Below are 17,239 nucleotides of genomic sequence, written 5' to 3'. Positions count from 1 at the left end.
ATGACTTGCACATAACAGCAAATGGAAACTGAGCGATGACCCACGCCCACTGTTGTCTCCTGCAGGAGAGCAGCAGAAGTGATACACGACTCTTTATCTCTCTCCGTTTAAGCTACAGATAGTGTTTCACACTCTCTTCCGCACCAGAAAAGATCACATTGTCCTCTTTGACGTGCTGGGCCACACTATCTGCACAAACAGGTCCAGCTCACCGCCGCTCACACAGACATCGGCTTGTTTGACCGACACATAACACACGGAACATGTGACTCACACGGTGACATGCTGAATGCATTAAGACAGAGTGTAACATAAGGAAGAAGGCTAAGAAACTGAGGGCCTCTCTTTTCCAGAGGCAATAAAAGTAGTAATGTTAGCTACAGCGTTCCACAGATAGGGAAATCTTCAAATACGCGGCTGCTTGGGGGAAACTTTGAAACGTCTTTTCACATATGCTTCCATTAAATACACAGAAATTGATTGGAAATGCTTTAATCATTAACAATAAATCACATGATTAACGGAACAGCTATGTAGGTGTTAAAAGGCCCATTTTTCACAAATGACACGGTGTGTGGGATTTGTGGCTTTTGTGGTTAGTATATTTTTAAGTGGTCCTAGTTTCACTATTACTGTAGAATGACAGTTTTCAGATGAACACTATTAGGATGAGTGTTTCCTGCATCATCTCCTCTGTCAAGTTTGTTCATGAATCTGTACTTCTGTATTCCTTTCCTGTTTTACTATGTTCGGTGGCCCCCTGCTGCCTCCCCTGTTTCATTGTTTTGATTGTATACACCTGTGTCTACTTTGCTCCAGCTGTCTCCACTTCCCTAATCATCCCATGTGTATAAATAGTCCTGCCTCGGTCGTCATTCTTGTATTTGTGTGCTTGTTTGAGAGTTTTTTTTCTTTTGTTTTTTGTTTGTCCTTCATGATGTGGACAGTGTTGGACAAATAATCATCTTTTGTTTATTCAGTCTTTCTGCATTGTCCTCACCCCCGCATTCAACACACTGTGACAATAAACCGCTGATTAAACTGAAGGGGGTCGGCTAAATGTCTGAAACAGTCGAATGAAACCTGCCAAAATGTGGAAAGTTTTAATAAAACGTGAGTTCGACCCAGTGCACAACCGAGCAAGCTCCTCTCTGTAGTTTGCGAAAATGTTTCATAGTACCTGACCTGGCTGCTTCGTGAAATGTTGCCTTTCACAATCAGATTATCACACAACAGAGCAAATATATATATATAGCACGGCATGGGAATGGTTGGCAGTTTAATTTTATTTGGGGCTATGGCTGGGAGGCCATGGTGGGACTTTGAGATGCTGCAGTGGGAGCAGGAGTCAGATACAAAGTGCCGCAAGCAGACCTCAGACCTCTGGCTGACCTGTGAGTATTGACATAGTATAGCTAAATTTATTGCTTTTTTAACCATTGCAACAGCTTTTCAGCTGTGCCAACAACATGCAGCCTTTTCATCATTAAGCTGCGGTAGGTAGGCTGCTGAAAATGGGCCCACATAAAATGAGTCAGTCAGTATGATCATTGATTACAGTCATTGTCACTTACGTGTCAAGTCAGTTTCATGATATATTAGATAAAAACACCCAGAGTGCTTGTAACACCAAATATTTATATTTATTTTAGTTATATAAAATAAGACTCATATTTAAGAACATGAAAACTATTATATATATATATACATATACTCACTTGTAGAGTCATCTATTATAGCTAATTATATATCTGCATACATAAAAATAACAAATCAAGTAAAGTGTGATGCAAACAGCTGTCTGCCTGCACACGCTCGGTGGACACAAAATGGCGGAGGCAATTTGTGCACCCAGAGAAGGCTCTCTCTTCAGTCGAAAGTGAAAATAAATAAATAAGGAAGCAAATCGTGTTTGAATGGATTTACCCAAAGGGCATCAGCTGACTGTCTACAGCTGCTTTTGGCCCACTGGAGTGGTCTCCATGGCAACAGTCATTCCAAATCTGGCCGCTGCCTGCCTCGCTCCATCACAACAACAAATCCCATTGATGCGTCTCCGGAATGCGTCGGCCCGTTTCTATGGGAGACCCGAGGCCGTTTGTGCAGCTGCTCGGCGCTGAGTGAATGTACAGTTTCGGTGTTGACTTCGCCTCACTCTGCTGAAAGTAAACCACACAGAAAATACAAAAGTGGGCCTCTGGCAGTTTAACTCGCATATTTGCAAAGCTCAGAAAAGTGCATCTTCAAAGATTCTGCTCTGCCTGCTGCCCTTCGGTCCTTAGCTTTTAAATAGGGCCCTTCAAGTTCCTTGTGAAAATTCACTGAATACAGACTTCAGTTCCCCCCCACCCCCAACATGAATCACACTCTACAGGATAATGTTTGAAGATGAAAATGTGTATTTAGCCCACACATGTTGTCATATCGGCCTTTTCTCTGGGCTTAAAAGATATTTAGCACCAATCCAGCTGCATCTCAATCATTTGACACTAAGCTTTTCACTCATTAAGATGTAATTGCTGTTGTCAAGCAACTGGCACATCATTAGTCAAAAATTAATTGCTTCTCTGTGTAAAGCAGCCTCCCAATAATAAGTCGGTGTGTAAATAAAGACTGGAGGGGGCCTTGAAGTCAGACTAGTCAGGGCGAGGTACATACTGCACATCCAGTGAAGGATGAGTGACAAATTATGGAGCCTAATGAGAGAAAACTTACACCAAAGAGCTTCAAAGATGGTTTGTTTGACGACTGCTACACGCAGTAATTTCTGTGTGCAAGATTAATGAAACCTGCTTCAGATCTCTGGGGAAAGCACATTAAACTCCATTGCTCCCCTTTAGTCTAAGCTATGTGATTGCAGCATGAGGTTAAGGTAAATACGTGTCACCAGGATCCGCGTCAGGAGTGATGAAGTCAGCCCATCGTTTAACAGTTTATTCATGGTGTGTGGAGCTTGGCAACGATGAGAGATAGACGGGGAGGGACTGATATGGCTGTTCTAAAAGCATCTCTGGAAACCTAACTCGTAATATTGAGTTACTCTAATCAACTACTTCATGCTATTGATCCCGTTTCCTTCTGTGGCTGTCCAAGCAGTGAATGGATGTGAAGAGAACAGTGTGGTCTTTGTGCAAAGTCCCACCCCGCCCTGCTCAGTCCTCACTCCATCCACAGAGACTAGTAACCCAAGCTTCAAAGTCACGAGCTCCCCCCCCCTCCCTCTAAGCAGGTAACAAGACCAGCTGTCGCCATGGTTACAAGCCACAACCAGTCTCGAGACGAAGGGCGAAAGGACGGGAGGCGAGGTTCCAATCACAAGGACGACTCAATCACCCCTCTCCCAGCATCGGCTCTGCTGCACACAGGCAATTTCTTTCTTTGTGCAACATTTCTGCGCACACAAGATTCAATCTTCTTGTTGCCATCCGGCTAAATGACGTTCATCGGGGTGGGGGGAAAGGCAGGAACGCCTCAGAATAGCATGATTAACAGGCTGTAGTGGAGAGCAGAGCCTCAGCAACCAGTTACTGTGAGTCAGCTGTAGAGACACACACAGGCCATCTGCTGCTAACTCACAAATGATGCTTTCAGCCAAAAAGGGAAAATATGTAAAGGGCGTCATGACATGATGAATGCGCAGCAGTTCAACAGGATATTGGCTCATCAGTGTTTTCTGCATATTTTTTTTTCCAAGACTTGCCTCGGGAGTTTCAAATGGGCAGAACTTGAAATCCCCTTATGTAGCATAAATATGATTCATGCTGTTTCATGCAACTGTAAATATGTTTTGAATAGTATGATATAAAGCACTTCCCAGCTGTTTCAGTAACATGTAATGTTGTCCATGACGACACAAATAAGGCAAAACAATGGCCGGTAGACGCCACAGGAAGTCCTGATCCAGATATTTACTAGCTAGACTGGAAGAATTGGCCATTGGATTCCAGTGTTTCTCAGTGGATTTCAAGGCCAGTATTGCAGATTCCGATTTTAATGACCACTAAATCACTTTGATTTTTACATTTCACAATAATTAACACAAAAAAACACACACAGTGCATGTTTGAGGTGTATTTTTTTCACTCTCCACACTTAAAAAAAGTTATTTAACACAATTCAGTGGGCTACACACTGAATTTAGAGGATAGGAAAAAAGCATAGATCCTACATTCTAGTACTGATCCATTCTAGTGTCAATATTTAGATTGATCTGACCACCTCTATCAGTAGCTAACCACAGTGATATCATCATACAGAATGTGACAGCCGATATTTCACCTTCATTTATTTTCCCAAAAGCTAGGACACCTGTCACAGGGATAATTCACACAGGGTGTAATTTAGCTCGGGATTATCATAATGTATAATCATACATCCACACCAGGCAAATAGATGAACTGTTCATAGATCTGTTTGCGCCTTTATCGTGTTTATTTATCATTAATTAAGTGTTTAAATGTAGCTCATGAATGCTAAGTGAAAGGGATTAAACTAAAGTGTAGCATCTGTAGTAAACGCTCTGTCTGTCCACCCATCCATTCATCCAACCCCCAGCTCTGTTAGACTGTTGCTATGGAAACTGAGAGAGGGAGCCAGCTTTGAAATGTGATTCTGCCATAAAATTACAATGAATCCTATTTATATGGATACCTCATCAGCACTACAGCGTGTGATGACAATGCTCATCTACCTGCAAGGGAGATCTCCATATATATATATATATATATATATATATATATACACACACACACTGTAATATCAGAGGTGGGAATATGCGAACTCCTATCAGCTACAAATGCAGGTGGAGCATGTTCTACACATCAGCAGCAACCAGTTCGGCCCCAGATGTTAACAACATTTTGATTACAGAAAAAAAAAAATCACAGAGCAAAAACAGATGAGGCATTATGAAATATTAATCAACTTTAAAAAGCTGCCCGTCTGATTATAATTTATTCAATCACACAATTAGCGCTGGTTAATTAGCATTGGTAACATTCTTGCATCAATCCTAATAACAACAATGCCGCCAAGTCTCTTTGAAATGCAAAACCTCTGGAAATGCTTTGTCCCGAACATGAAAGACATTTAGACAGCGAAATAATAAATTCCCCACAATGCTTGTCTCATCAGCATTATCATTATTCTTGTGAATAAGGATCTCTTGCAGACGTCTGTGAGGGATGAATCACTTCCATTCCCAACCCACGTTTCCTCATGCATAAATTCTCATTTGTTTCTGTATTAGGGTCATTCTGCAGTAATTGTTTGTTTTACTTCTGATGATTGAATAACAACCTCGCGGCAGTGCCATGCTGTGTTTACCACATGTTGCTATGGTTCATGTGCTCCTTTAATTGGATTTTGTTGTTTCCTGGGAAACAAGGTAACCCACTGTATTGCTCAGCAACCTCACCAATTTACCTCGCGTGTGTTTGAGATGCACGCTGACGGGTTCGAGTTTGGCGTTCATCTTAGTTGAGACTAAATATAACTAAATGAGGCACCGGAGTGCAAGACTCAGGGGGGAAATGGAGCACGCTATTTTACGGCAATGCTGAGATGCGAATACAACGCCACATCCTTGCATTTAAATTCAGCAGGGCTGCTGGTGAACTCACGCAGGAGCATGGAGAGAGCGCTTGTGCGCGGGGGAGACAGGAGAGTGCTGTGTTCATGTGAACTGATGGGTGAATCATTACGAAGATAGCACACAAGCTGTTGGCTTTTAACTGGTGATGGTCAGGGCAGAGAGAGAAAGCACTGTGACAAGTGGCTTGTAATTACCACGGCTCGCTGCCCGACTCGGCCCCCAGGAGCTGGGCACCTCTCATGCAGTCTTTCCCCATAAACAAGTGAAACAACAAAAGAAAGCAACAACAACACTAAAACGTCCTTGAGTTTGTCACTTGGGCTGCAAGCGGTCCTCTATCAGGAGCTTCCAGACTCTCGGTCCACTCAATGTCTGAGTGACTAATCGCTTAGTGGACAGGGAACAGGCTAAGCCCAGGGGCAGGGAGGAAAACTACTGCTTTTTTTCCATGTGTGTGGAGGGGAAAACTGCAGGAAAGTGTGGAGCATGAGTGACACAGAGGAGTGGTGGGAGGATGGTGGAGGATGAGTAGGATATGAAAGGAGGGACTGCCAGCAGCATATCAACACCCTTCAGTCTGCACAAAGTGATATCTGCCCATCTAGGTGCTCACAACCTCCATGTTTTTTTCCCCTAACAGTATTCTGAACAGGGTGATCCGAAGGGCCAGCTCTGTTCTAGGATGCCCTCTGGACCCAGTGGAGGTGGTGAGTGACAGGAGAATGGCGGCTAAGCTGTCATCCCTGTTGGACAACATCTCCCACCCCATGCAGCAGACTGTGACAGCACTGAGCAGCTCCTTCAGTGGGAGACTGCGGCACCCACGGTGTGGGACGGAGAGATTTCGCAGGTCTTTCCTCCCCACTGCTGTCAGACTCCACAACAAAGACTTTAACTGAACAAACACACACATCCACACATGTGCAATAACACTAAGTGCAATAATCTTTTCTGGCATCGTTGTATTTTTACTCAGTTGTATATAGCATTCGTATTCTATTTTTATCTTATTGTATATTTTTATTCTATTTTATTCTACTGTATATAGTATATTATTTTATTCTATTCTGTACAGCTGTGTACTGTATTTATTCTTATTGTATTCTAATTTTTGCGTCATAACTTTTGCACTGTCCACTTCCTGCTGTGACAAAACAAATTTCCCACGTGTGGGACTAATAAAGGTTATCTTATCTTATCTTATCTTATCTTATCTTATCTTATTCAGGTGCCTTAGTTTTAGAGTGGTAAATTCTTTTAAGGAAAAAAGAGTATGTGCATTCGATAAATCATGCAGGATGAACGCTATGCAGTATTGATGTAGATGCCTGCAAACGCCACAATTATATAAGCTTGCCTGCATGTATGAATCTGTCTGCAGTGCTTTGTTTACAGCTCTATGTGCATGCGTGGATGTCTCACAGCCTTGCACAGCTGGTGTTTTGAGAGATGAAGAGGAGTCTGCCCCCCCTTTATCTGATATAGGAGATGATTGGAATATTAATGGAGTACGCAGAGCAAAGCACAAGCAATGCCCAGGCTGATTTATTCAGCAATCAGGAGAATGAATGCAAAATAAGACAAACACTGTCAAACATTCACCGTCACGTGGATGTTTTCTTCAGTGTCAAAACATTAGAAGTAAAGGACAAAATGAGAAATCCTACCTATGTTTTTGTTAGAGTGCTACCTTTTTTTTCCTCTTTGGCCTCAACACAAAAAAACGAAAAGTAAATAATGAAACACTGAGGTAAGAAACTGTTTCTCTTCAAAGGCCTCGTTTCATCACCCATTCGTTTATCATTCGCCACCTCTATCCTCTCGCGGCGCCTCACGCTCGCTGTACCAGAGCCTCGAGCTCGCCGGCATCAATCAATCCACCTTCCCACACTCCGCTCATCCCTGTGAACCCACCCTGCACGGAAACTCGGGGACGGGAGCGCTGCTGTCATAACGGGCGAGATTAAAATAAAGGGGGGGGGGAATAAAACCTTCAAAGGAAGCGATGCGGACGAGCCGGGCAAATAACGCTCCCGACACAAATGGCAGCTGCATTGACAGTATTTCATTTGTTACCTCGAAACAGCACGGCGTGATGCTGCTGATGACTAAACACACAGCATATTGTTAAAATGTCACCTGCTATTTTTACCACTGGGTTCACCATGACAGCGATCTCCTCAGCCCCCAGATGCATCGGCGCATTCAGGTGGCCACAAATGACGAGAGCCAAAAAAAAACAAACCCCAGAATGTATTCGGGTCAATTTCTCCGGGGATTTTTTGGGGGGCGAAAATATTTTTCATGCCATGTCAGCCAGTTCCATATTCACAGTCCAGACTTTATCAAGTTAGCATTTGAAGTGTACTTGTCCAATTTCATAGCACCAATCTATGCAGCAATCAGCTCATATTACTTGACAAGTTCAGCTTCGCATTTGACACCAATTAGTGAGCTCTTGTCAGGGATATTTTTAGCAGTGACAGACAGTGACCGCTTTGGAACATTAACAGCTGTGAAATGATCCTGAATGGCAGCATTTAACCATAACGCAGCATTAAGCTGCAGACAGACTGCAGAGCGTTGCTCTTTGAGAGCAAGTGTGTGTATGCAAGTGGTGCAGAGGGAGCCGGCTTCGGAGATGGTAGCCACTGCTCTTTGCTGGAGCCAGGCCAATGTCATTTCACAGCGCTAAGCCTTGTAAGATAAGATGGGGGACATCAGACCCTGACCAGCTCAAATGAATGGGATGTCACTTCTGCTTAGGAGCACGAGCCTTGTCCTCTACACCGGTGAATGCGTGTGTGTGTAGACTCTAAACAGAGAGGACACATCCAATCCCAAGGAAAGGGTTCCACTGTCCCTACCCCGCGTGGTCAGGTGTAATAAGATTTCCCCACCGTGCTGGGAGAAAGAGGCAGGATATCTGCTCAATGATAGTTGATTTTTAATCTGGCCCGGGTAATTGCCCCGAAACGATGGTACTGCCTGAGTCCTGGAGGATTTTCACTGAAGCCTCAGGCAGGTTTGAACAGGTGGGTCTGCTCCTTTGCCTTCAGAAGCTGAACACTTCTAACTTTAATTTTACACAAACAGATATTTGCACATAAAAACAGGTACAACGTGAATCTGGCAGAGGTCTAATTAGTCATGTCGGTGGTGCCAGCGCAATCTCAGACTGGCCACAGATCATCTAAAGGTTACCCTCCTCAGATGAGGTTGAAAGGTTGTTTATTTCAGACTGTGGGCTGGGGGTGTTGCTGTGGCAACCCTTTTCATGGGTCTGGCACCAGCGAGCACCAGGGCGGAGCTTGGCGTCGGCCTGGGAGGCAGCAGGCACACAGGTGCCCCGGTCCGAGCAGCTGCCTCCCCCGTCAGATAAAGAGCGGCTTGTTGTTTTCTCCCTTTTCCCCCCAACGTACACATCAATCTCCCTCGCCCTTTTCACTTCTCCGTCTCTTCTCTCTTCTCTTCCCCTTTTTTCTTCTTGGCCTTTGATCAGGGATTGGATTTGCTGGTAGAATGACAGAGGCAGGAAGTGCTCGGAGGCACAGGAGGGGCTGGGGGGGCCCCAGGGCCGGGGCCAGTGCTGTCCACAGTGCTCTCTGTTTCCCAAGCCTGCGTCATTCCTGGCCTGGCCTGGCCTGGCCCTGTAGTCACAGAGCCTGGCTTTCAGCCTTGACTCTCATCACAGTCTATCTGTCAGAGTGGCCCAGTCACAACAGCTCAGGCCCACGGATCACAAAGAAAGGGGGGTAGGGGGGTGGATACTAAGGATAAAGCCAAAAGCACAAGAGCATCATGTATAAATCCACAAATAACAAAGGTAGCTCCTCTGTGTCCCCAGGCTGGATTATGGCCTCTGACCCACCCATTCTGTACAGCGTTTGGCTTTTCAAATACTCGGGTAACTTACAATTTAGCAGCTGCCACCTCAAAAGCAACAATAAAAAGGAGATGCCAAAAAAAAAGTCACAACACCAGCAATTAAAATCTATTACTAAAGCTTAGGGCAAAAAATTATCTTGAAATGAGTTCAACTGGAGCCCAGTGCCCTCGGTCCCCTTATTATTTCAGCTGAACTGTGTACAAGAATCTGAAAGTGGGCACATGATCATCACATGTTGCTGTTTTAAGCTATCTAAAGTGCACTGTATGTACAAGCAACAGCGAAAAGGAAAAATATAGTTACAGCATAACTCAAAGTGTGCAGTAGAGTGCTGTTAAAACAGCAGGAGACACTCAAGCTTTTGGTTTATCAGTAAAAAACCCGTTATGTATTTTACCAAGGATAATAAACTTTCTTATCTAGAGTTAGCATGCCTAGCTTAGCATAAAGACTGTAAACAACGAGCGACTGCTAGCCTGTAGCTCTCTCTAAAGTAAACGTAAAAATAAAATGCCTACCAGCAAATTTTAAGCTAATGACTCAACGTGTTAGAATTAATTTGGTTAAACAAAAAATGAACTCTGATGTACACCAAGTAGAAAAAAGCCTTTTTCCACACACATGTGATATCTACAGGAACCTTCATTACGTCAGTGCACTGTAAACTGCCCCCCACCCCTTTGCAGCTGTAACAGTGTGTGTGGATGTTTTTTTCGCTCATTCATCCAGAAGTGCATTTGCAAGCTCAGACACTGTCATTAGACGCTTGCAATCCCTGCTCTAGTTCATCCCAGAGGTGTTTGATGGGGTTGAGGTCAGGGCTCTGTGCGGACCACTCAAATTCTTCTACACCAAACTCATCCAACCACGTCTTTATGGACATGCTTTCTCTTCCAGAACAGTCATGCTGGAACAGAAAAAAGGCCTTCCCAAAACTGTTCCCACAAAGTTGGAAAAATAAAATTGTCCAGAATGTCTCGGTGAGTTGAAGCAATACGATTTCTCTTCACAGGCCAAAGCTGAGAAAAACAATAATTAAGAAGGTGCGGTCAAATACTTTTGTCTATATAGTGTATTTGTCAGTAGAGCTGGGCTGGAGGCTTTTCTCTTTTGTAGTTATTGGTTATAAGTTATGATAACTGCCCTCTGACTGCGTGATATCATTATGATGTACCAGTGACTTAAAGTTGCATTTTTTTCAAATGGCCAGCAGGAAGGACGACTCCCCTGTTTGCGAGACGGCATTCGGTCATATGAGAAGACGACCCTCTGCTCCCGTGTCGCTGACCTCAGTAAACACTTTCCTGATGCGTTTATGGGCTCAATTGTGAGGCTAAAGTCTCATTTTAAGCAAAAAAAACCAACCCAAAAACAATATATACAGGTATGCTTTATGGGGGCAAGCTTGCAGAATTCTTTGTTTTTGGGTTGTTGTTTTTTAGTTGGGTCCAAACCTCATTAACACCCAGTTTCAAATATAGAGCAAAAAAAGGATGAGGGTTAACTAACACGTGAAACTTCCTGAAAGCCTTCTACCGTCCTCAGTCTTATTCGTGCAATACAGTTTTAAGCAACATAATGTGATATAATGTGTGGTTTTGTCCATTTTGCGGGGGGCTCATGCGTAAGTGCGTGTGAAAGGCTAGCACCGTGCGTCTTCTTGACCTTGTGTACATTACAGTACATGTGCTGGAGCACTTGCTGACAGCAGGGCGGCAGACCTGCACAAACACTGCCGTCCACGAGAGATCTGCCCTCCCTCCACTGTTTACTGTCCGGCTTATCCCGTTTATTTTTTTCAGCTGCAAAACACTACTCTGTGAGCGATCTGTTTAACATGGCCCGCAGCCAGGAAAAAAAGGAGGAAAAAAAGTGTTCCCAGTGATTTCAAGAAACCTGCCATAGTGGTCATGGAGGCCATGATGATGACATGTCAGCGCAAGGCTAACACAGCACAGACCCTACAGTCACAACTCAGCACAAACCGTAGCCTTGACAGTTTGCACAAGCTGTACCCGCGTGTGCTTTCATTGATTCAAGTCAATAAGAGATAAGTGGCAGAGCAGAGCTGCTGGATTAGGATGAAACACTTAAATAAATGAGTGAGCCGCAGGATTGTAATGTATGACTGCATAGTTGCACTTTGTCTAATTCCAAATTTATTTGAGCCTCACAGATTTTGGCAGGAACAGTCTTTTTCTTTTTTTTCCTTGCCTTCCTCTGAGAGAGGGTAAAGTTCAGTTGATCTCCCTTCAAATCGCTCCAAATATCTTTTGGAGCCAATTCAAAATAAGCACGAAGCATTCCTGCTCCAACATTGTAAAAATCCAAGGCAGCTGTTTTTTGCTTTTAAAGCTTATCTTCCCCATGTAAAGACATCTCAGGGCTCCTAGCAAGCACAATAGCCAGCGGTGGCCAAGTTGAGATAAACAAAAAAAAAGAGAGAGAGAAAAAAAGCCACATTTTAAACTCACGAAATTATTTCCCTGTCCCCCTGAAAAAATTCTCTCAGACAGAGCGAGGAGTGAACACTTTAGTTTATACAAATGTAACACTATAACTGTGCAGTAATTTCTTTGGCAGCCGCCCGAGCTGGCGTGTTTTTGAGAGTCATCTAGCTGCTGAGGGATTACAAGCTGTTCAAAGGCTCCGAAGGTATGTGGGTTTGGACGGCTGATGTTTTTCCACAGCAGTAAATGGTATTGCAGTTAATTCTGTATTTTGGCACCGATCTGCAGCTGGGAAACAACCTCTCAGTGCCAGAAGCTGTTTATTATTGCAGAGAGCTTTTACCCAAAATGGCCATTCAGCTACTGTGGTGTCCGTGTTGTTCTGACCTGGTTGCATAGTAACCAAGCAAGAACGTGGCAGACTGGAAGATAAACATGAGCATGAGCGCAAGCTCACATATGCGCCCACATATGCGCGCAGTGTTGTTTGCACAGTGTACAAACACAGCAGGCCCTATGTATTTAAGAGAGTGTGAAAGTTCACAATAGAAATAAAGGAGGGAGAGTCTGGCTTTATCTTCAGCAAGACACTGATGCAGCACTTTTTCCAGAGTAGTCACACATGCATGAATATCCCAAGCTGCACATTAAGTAGTTATCATACTCAACCATGGTGAAATCCCCCCCCCCACCCCACCCGTCGTTCCCATATTGTATTTGGAGCAGCTGAGATTTGTCTGTATTTTTAGCTGAATCCTTTACGCAGGCTATTTTCCCCCCCACTCTGTGCTAGAACGGAACAAATGTATATCCGGATATAGTTACAAGCCATCATCAGAGCAGGAAAACGACACGGAGAGAAAAATAGCAGGAATTGCATGCGGCAAGCAGAGCAGGCATGGGTTAACAGCGGACTCTGAGCTTTCATTTCCTCTTCTGTTCCATCTGAACAAACAAGGCGGGTGACCTGACAGAGCGCGCAGGGGTGGGGCAGGGTGGGGTGGAGGGGGGGTGGTGGGTGGAGGTTGGGGTGGGGTGAGGGGTAGCGGGTGAGGGGGGGTGCACCGTGACTGGAATATAACCAAAGAGAGAGGAGAAGAAGAAGGGGAGGGAGAGGACAAGCGCACCACGTGACGGTGAAAAGCCTGCAGGCTGCTGTGCTGGGAAAGGCAGAGACATCCCCCCATATTGACGCTGCCGTTTCACCACAACAACAGTTCTGGGAAATGGCCGCCGTCTGTACTGTAGCTGCTATTTACATGGGACTGATTCAGCCCGGCTTATCGCTTTCATCACCAGCTACAGCGGCTGGCTGGTCTGACCTTTCCCTCCTCCCGCTTTTTTTTCTTAATGCCCTCTGTAAAGGTTTATGTTGCATGAATGAAAAATAGAAAAACAGGGGGAAAAAAACCCAATGAAAATAAGAAAAACAAGACAAATATAAAGCAAGTTAGAGTTAGGGATGGTCAGAGATTAGATTGGGGTAGGGGAGGGGGAGGAGGAAGAGGACGGGGGGGTGGAGTGCTCAGTCTGAAACAGAAGCACTGGAGACATGAGTCATGGCAAGCAGTCTCCCAGGGGGCTTGTTGGTGCAGTCTATAAATGGAAATAGCAGAAAAACAGCGGCTTCCCTCGCCCACCCAGGACCAGGTTATGCCTTATTAGAATTTGATGGCTTATGACAGCAGCTGCTTAGTTTAGCCGCAGCTTGAACTTCACTTCTTTTTTCTTTTTTTAAACCAAGAAAAATGTATGTAAATAAACATATACGCATTAAGCTGCTTACTGTCAGAAACATCATCCTGGGATGCGAGAATTTGTTACCGAATTCAGCTCTGAAAAGCTCGTTGTTGTTTTTTCCTTTGCCACAGTAAGTGCAACCTATGTCTGTTAAAATAAGTTGATGAGTGACGTGAACTACTTAACTTGGCTCCTTGGTTTCCCCTTGGCTTACCAGGCTGTGGAGCTGGCCTACATCAAACATCGCAGGATATCTGGGACAACCTCTAAAAAAAATTTAAAAAGGCTGTCTCGTAAAAGTGACCGATGGGGAAGGACAGCCTTAGCAAAGGCTTCTAAATAAAAAACAAAATCATGTGATGTGATGACTATAGTGCTATATTTACATCCAGTTTTCAGCTGCTTTACTTAAACTTCTCTTCTGCTTTAATGCAAACATAACAGATAAACTAATGAATGCAATACATTAACAACTGAATCAATTCCAACACTATGACTTGTGTCTGTTGGGCCCTCCTAGCTGTATTTTCCTACCCTTTAGATTTATCTTATGACCTTCGGAAACTACCAGTATAAATAACTTACAGATGTAATATATATATATATATATATATATATATATATATATATATATATATATATAGTAAAAGTAGCTTCAGGTTGGACAATAGTATGTCTAGGATAAGTAATCTTACTTAAGTACATCTTGCTGATTTACCTCTATACCTTCCCAGACGCAAGACTACTGATGAAAATTTAAAAATGAGGTATATATGCTCTGCCTTTGTCTCTCCTGGCCACACTACCTGCCAGCATGATGCCATCAGAGGCAGCGTCACGTCATGTCGTTGCTCGTGGCTGCTGGGCTGCCGCCAGTAGCGCCGCACCACCTGCTCCCACCCCTCCCTCTCCTTCCTTCCTACCTCTGGGTGCAATCTGCCCACCTGCTTCCATGGTAAGCAGACACACCCTGCCCCACAGTTCCTCCCTCCTAGCCTGCGGCTAAAGGGGAGCTAGTCTGCACAGGAGCGCAGATGCAAACAGAGCTCCAGCATGCCTGGCCACCATACCAGAGGAGGGAGGGATCACCGTAGCTGTGGGCCTTTTGTTTAGCTTTTAAAAAAGAAAAACTCCCTGCCAGGTCGTGTTTGCTCTTGTTTTGTTTTTTTCTTTTTTCACCTGTCGTCACACTGCTCTCTTTCATCTGCAGGGTTCATCCTCGAGATCATCCCCTCGAGGCAGTGAAGACATTATCTCAGTGGAGTAAAAAGCTAGAGGTAAAGTGACAGAGCTAGTTTTAAGTGCCTCTCTGAAAACACCACAGAAGCCCTTTGGCTGTTTCTGTCTCTGTCTCTTTTTAAAAAAAATTTAAGCACAGCAAAGCTTTCAGATTGGATTAAAATGAACAGAAGGTGTTTGCAAGTGAGGAGTCGTGGCTCCCTGCTGAAGGCTAGCCCCGTGTTTGTTGTTGGCGTTGTTGTTATAGTCATAATATTGTGCGTTTATCTGGAGATGATGCTGACGTTCCCGTGGTGACTGATACTAGACAGCTCTGCTGTTTCATCAGATGCCGGTGTAATCTTTTGGGCAGAAAATGAATAAATGTCTGGAACAATTTGCCAATTCAGTGTGTGGTTGTGTGCTTTTTTTTTATCCCATTTTATTTCAGAGCATTTATAAGTGAAAGCATCTTCTCTCATGCATATATTCACATTTGCTATGGTGCTCTATGATTGGCCTTAAAGCTAACATATTACAGGATGTTATTATTAACAGCAAATGGTAATTTCATCTGAGAAACAACAAAACAGCTCCCTTGATTTCCATAAAAGCTTAAACAACAACGATTTCCAATACATGGCCTCATTCTCAATAGAAAGCTTCCACTTCACGGCCTATTTTGTCCTGTCAGACTGCAAACACCCTTGATGCAAAAAAGATCTGTAGTTTGTTTAGTATATGATGCAACCCAACAGCAACTCCGTAATAATACAGCAGAGCAGCAGTAATAATGTGTTTTTAGTTTCAGTTTATAGGCTTTATTTGTTTTTCCTCCAGCTAGATGAGAGCAATGCTGCTTCAGCATGGTGTAAACAGCCCACAGGGGCTCATTCTTAAACATAGTCCTCCTCCATAAACTGATTCCACCGCAGGGCTTTGGCTCTCCGTCCCAGCAGCCCTCTGGCCCACATGACAACAGGCGGCTGCAACATAGCAACACTGCCCTGAGCTAACGTTGACCCTTGACAGTCAAAACATATTATTGGGCCAGGTGACTGTCGCATTTCACTAAGCAACAGAAAATACTCAGGGGGGGGAGGGTTCTGTAGGTGTTCACACCGGGTGTTGAACTTCAAAGGTGAGATTTGAATAAACAAGGTGAGCAGATGCCACGTATTTGCTTTATTAAACAGCAATTTTCCAAAGAGGAATTGTCATGGGAAGAGGGTCATGGGAAGAGCTGGAGAAGCCAGAATCGAGTCTGGAAGTTCAAAGCCGTTGAGGCAGCCTAGGCCTCTACTGTAAGTCTGATTCATCTTTGCAAGGTTAAAGACTCGGGAAGACAAATGCACGGCCCCTCACGGCCGAGCCTTATCCAGCCAATCTCTACCCGCAGGAAGACAGAGTTGTTCTTTTCCATTATCACCACAGGGGCTTGAGTCATTGCAGAAGACTCGTCGCCCGCTGCGGCGCTGCAGCACCAGCATAAGTCTCAAAGAGACAGAAAGAAAGCAGGAGAGATAATTCACCAGCGCGTCCTTACGCCCCCTTCAACAGTCTGTTGTTTGTCCTCAAAGACGATGTGTGTGTGTTTATATGCCCTCATACATATCAATTACTTACAATTTGGACAGTGTCATTCTCAAGGTGCCTGAAAATTAGGTTTCAATGTCAGCTGGGAGGCGCGTTCCTGACAAAAATAAGGGAGCTTTCACCTCCAGGCTGTTGAGCCTCCCTGCCGGGACGCAGCGAGTGAGCCCAAAACCCTCCCACCTAAACAGCAGTGAAATCCAGGCTTACACAAGCAACGTATTCCTCTTGCATCAGCAAATGAGCGTCTTTCGACATAACCGTTGAGCTGTCAGCAACTATGTAGAGAGTTTTAAGGGGAAGTGAAACCTCTATGTGCCTTGTTGTTGCTAGAGCACATGGAGGATTGGATTCCTGAACACTCGGACAGCAAATATGGCGTCACCCTCTCTCTGAGTCAGAGACACAGTGTGCCCTGGATGAACTTCCTGTTTCAGACTGCCACAGATATAGGGTTTCTCCAGCCCAGCCACACACAGGAAGTGAGTCATACTTATTCACCAGTTGTCTACTGGCTGCAGACTCTTCAAGCCCCAGAGTGACAGGCCGTGGAGGGGACCAAATTAGCTTCTGAAACTTTAATCTCCTACAACTCAATTATTTAATATCTGAGCCACCCACTTCAAAGGAATACCTCGGCTCCCTCCTCTCCAACTGCCTTGATGGAGGCTTTCAATCCCGTCTCCTGGAGGACTCACCCATTTTATATCTCTACCCTGCGGTTTGAATGACGCTCGGCTGAAATCTTACAGTGCT

The 17,239-nt window shown here is 44.4% G+C and overlaps 1 long non-coding RNA gene across 1 annotated transcript in view; it reads right to left on the bottom strand.

Moving 5' to 3' along the window:
* Positions 1 to 1,700: 1,700 nt before the first annotated feature.
* Positions 1,701 to 17,239, bottom strand: part of LOC147315662 (uncharacterized) — a 36,330-nt gene continuing 20,791 nt past the window's right edge. The window contains exon 4 of the long non-coding RNA XR_015124317.1: positions 1,701 to 2,159. This is a non-coding gene — a long non-coding RNA (uncharacterized LOC147315662). The remainder of the gene's footprint in view (positions 2,160 to 17,239) is intronic.

This window comes from Aulonocara sp. 'chitande type north' Nkhata Bay, linkage group LG13 (genome assembly GCF_057382095.1).
Source record: "Aulonocara sp. 'chitande type north' Nkhata Bay isolate Kocher_YH1m ecotype deep benthic linkage group LG13, A_spYH_male_GT1.1, whole genome shotgun sequence".
NCBI lineage: Eukaryota > Metazoa > Chordata > Actinopteri > Cichliformes > Cichlidae > Aulonocara > Aulonocara sp. 'chitande type north' Nkhata Bay.
The sequence above is the reverse complement of the archived record's forward strand: the minus strand, read 5'-3'. Positions and strand labels throughout refer to the sequence as shown.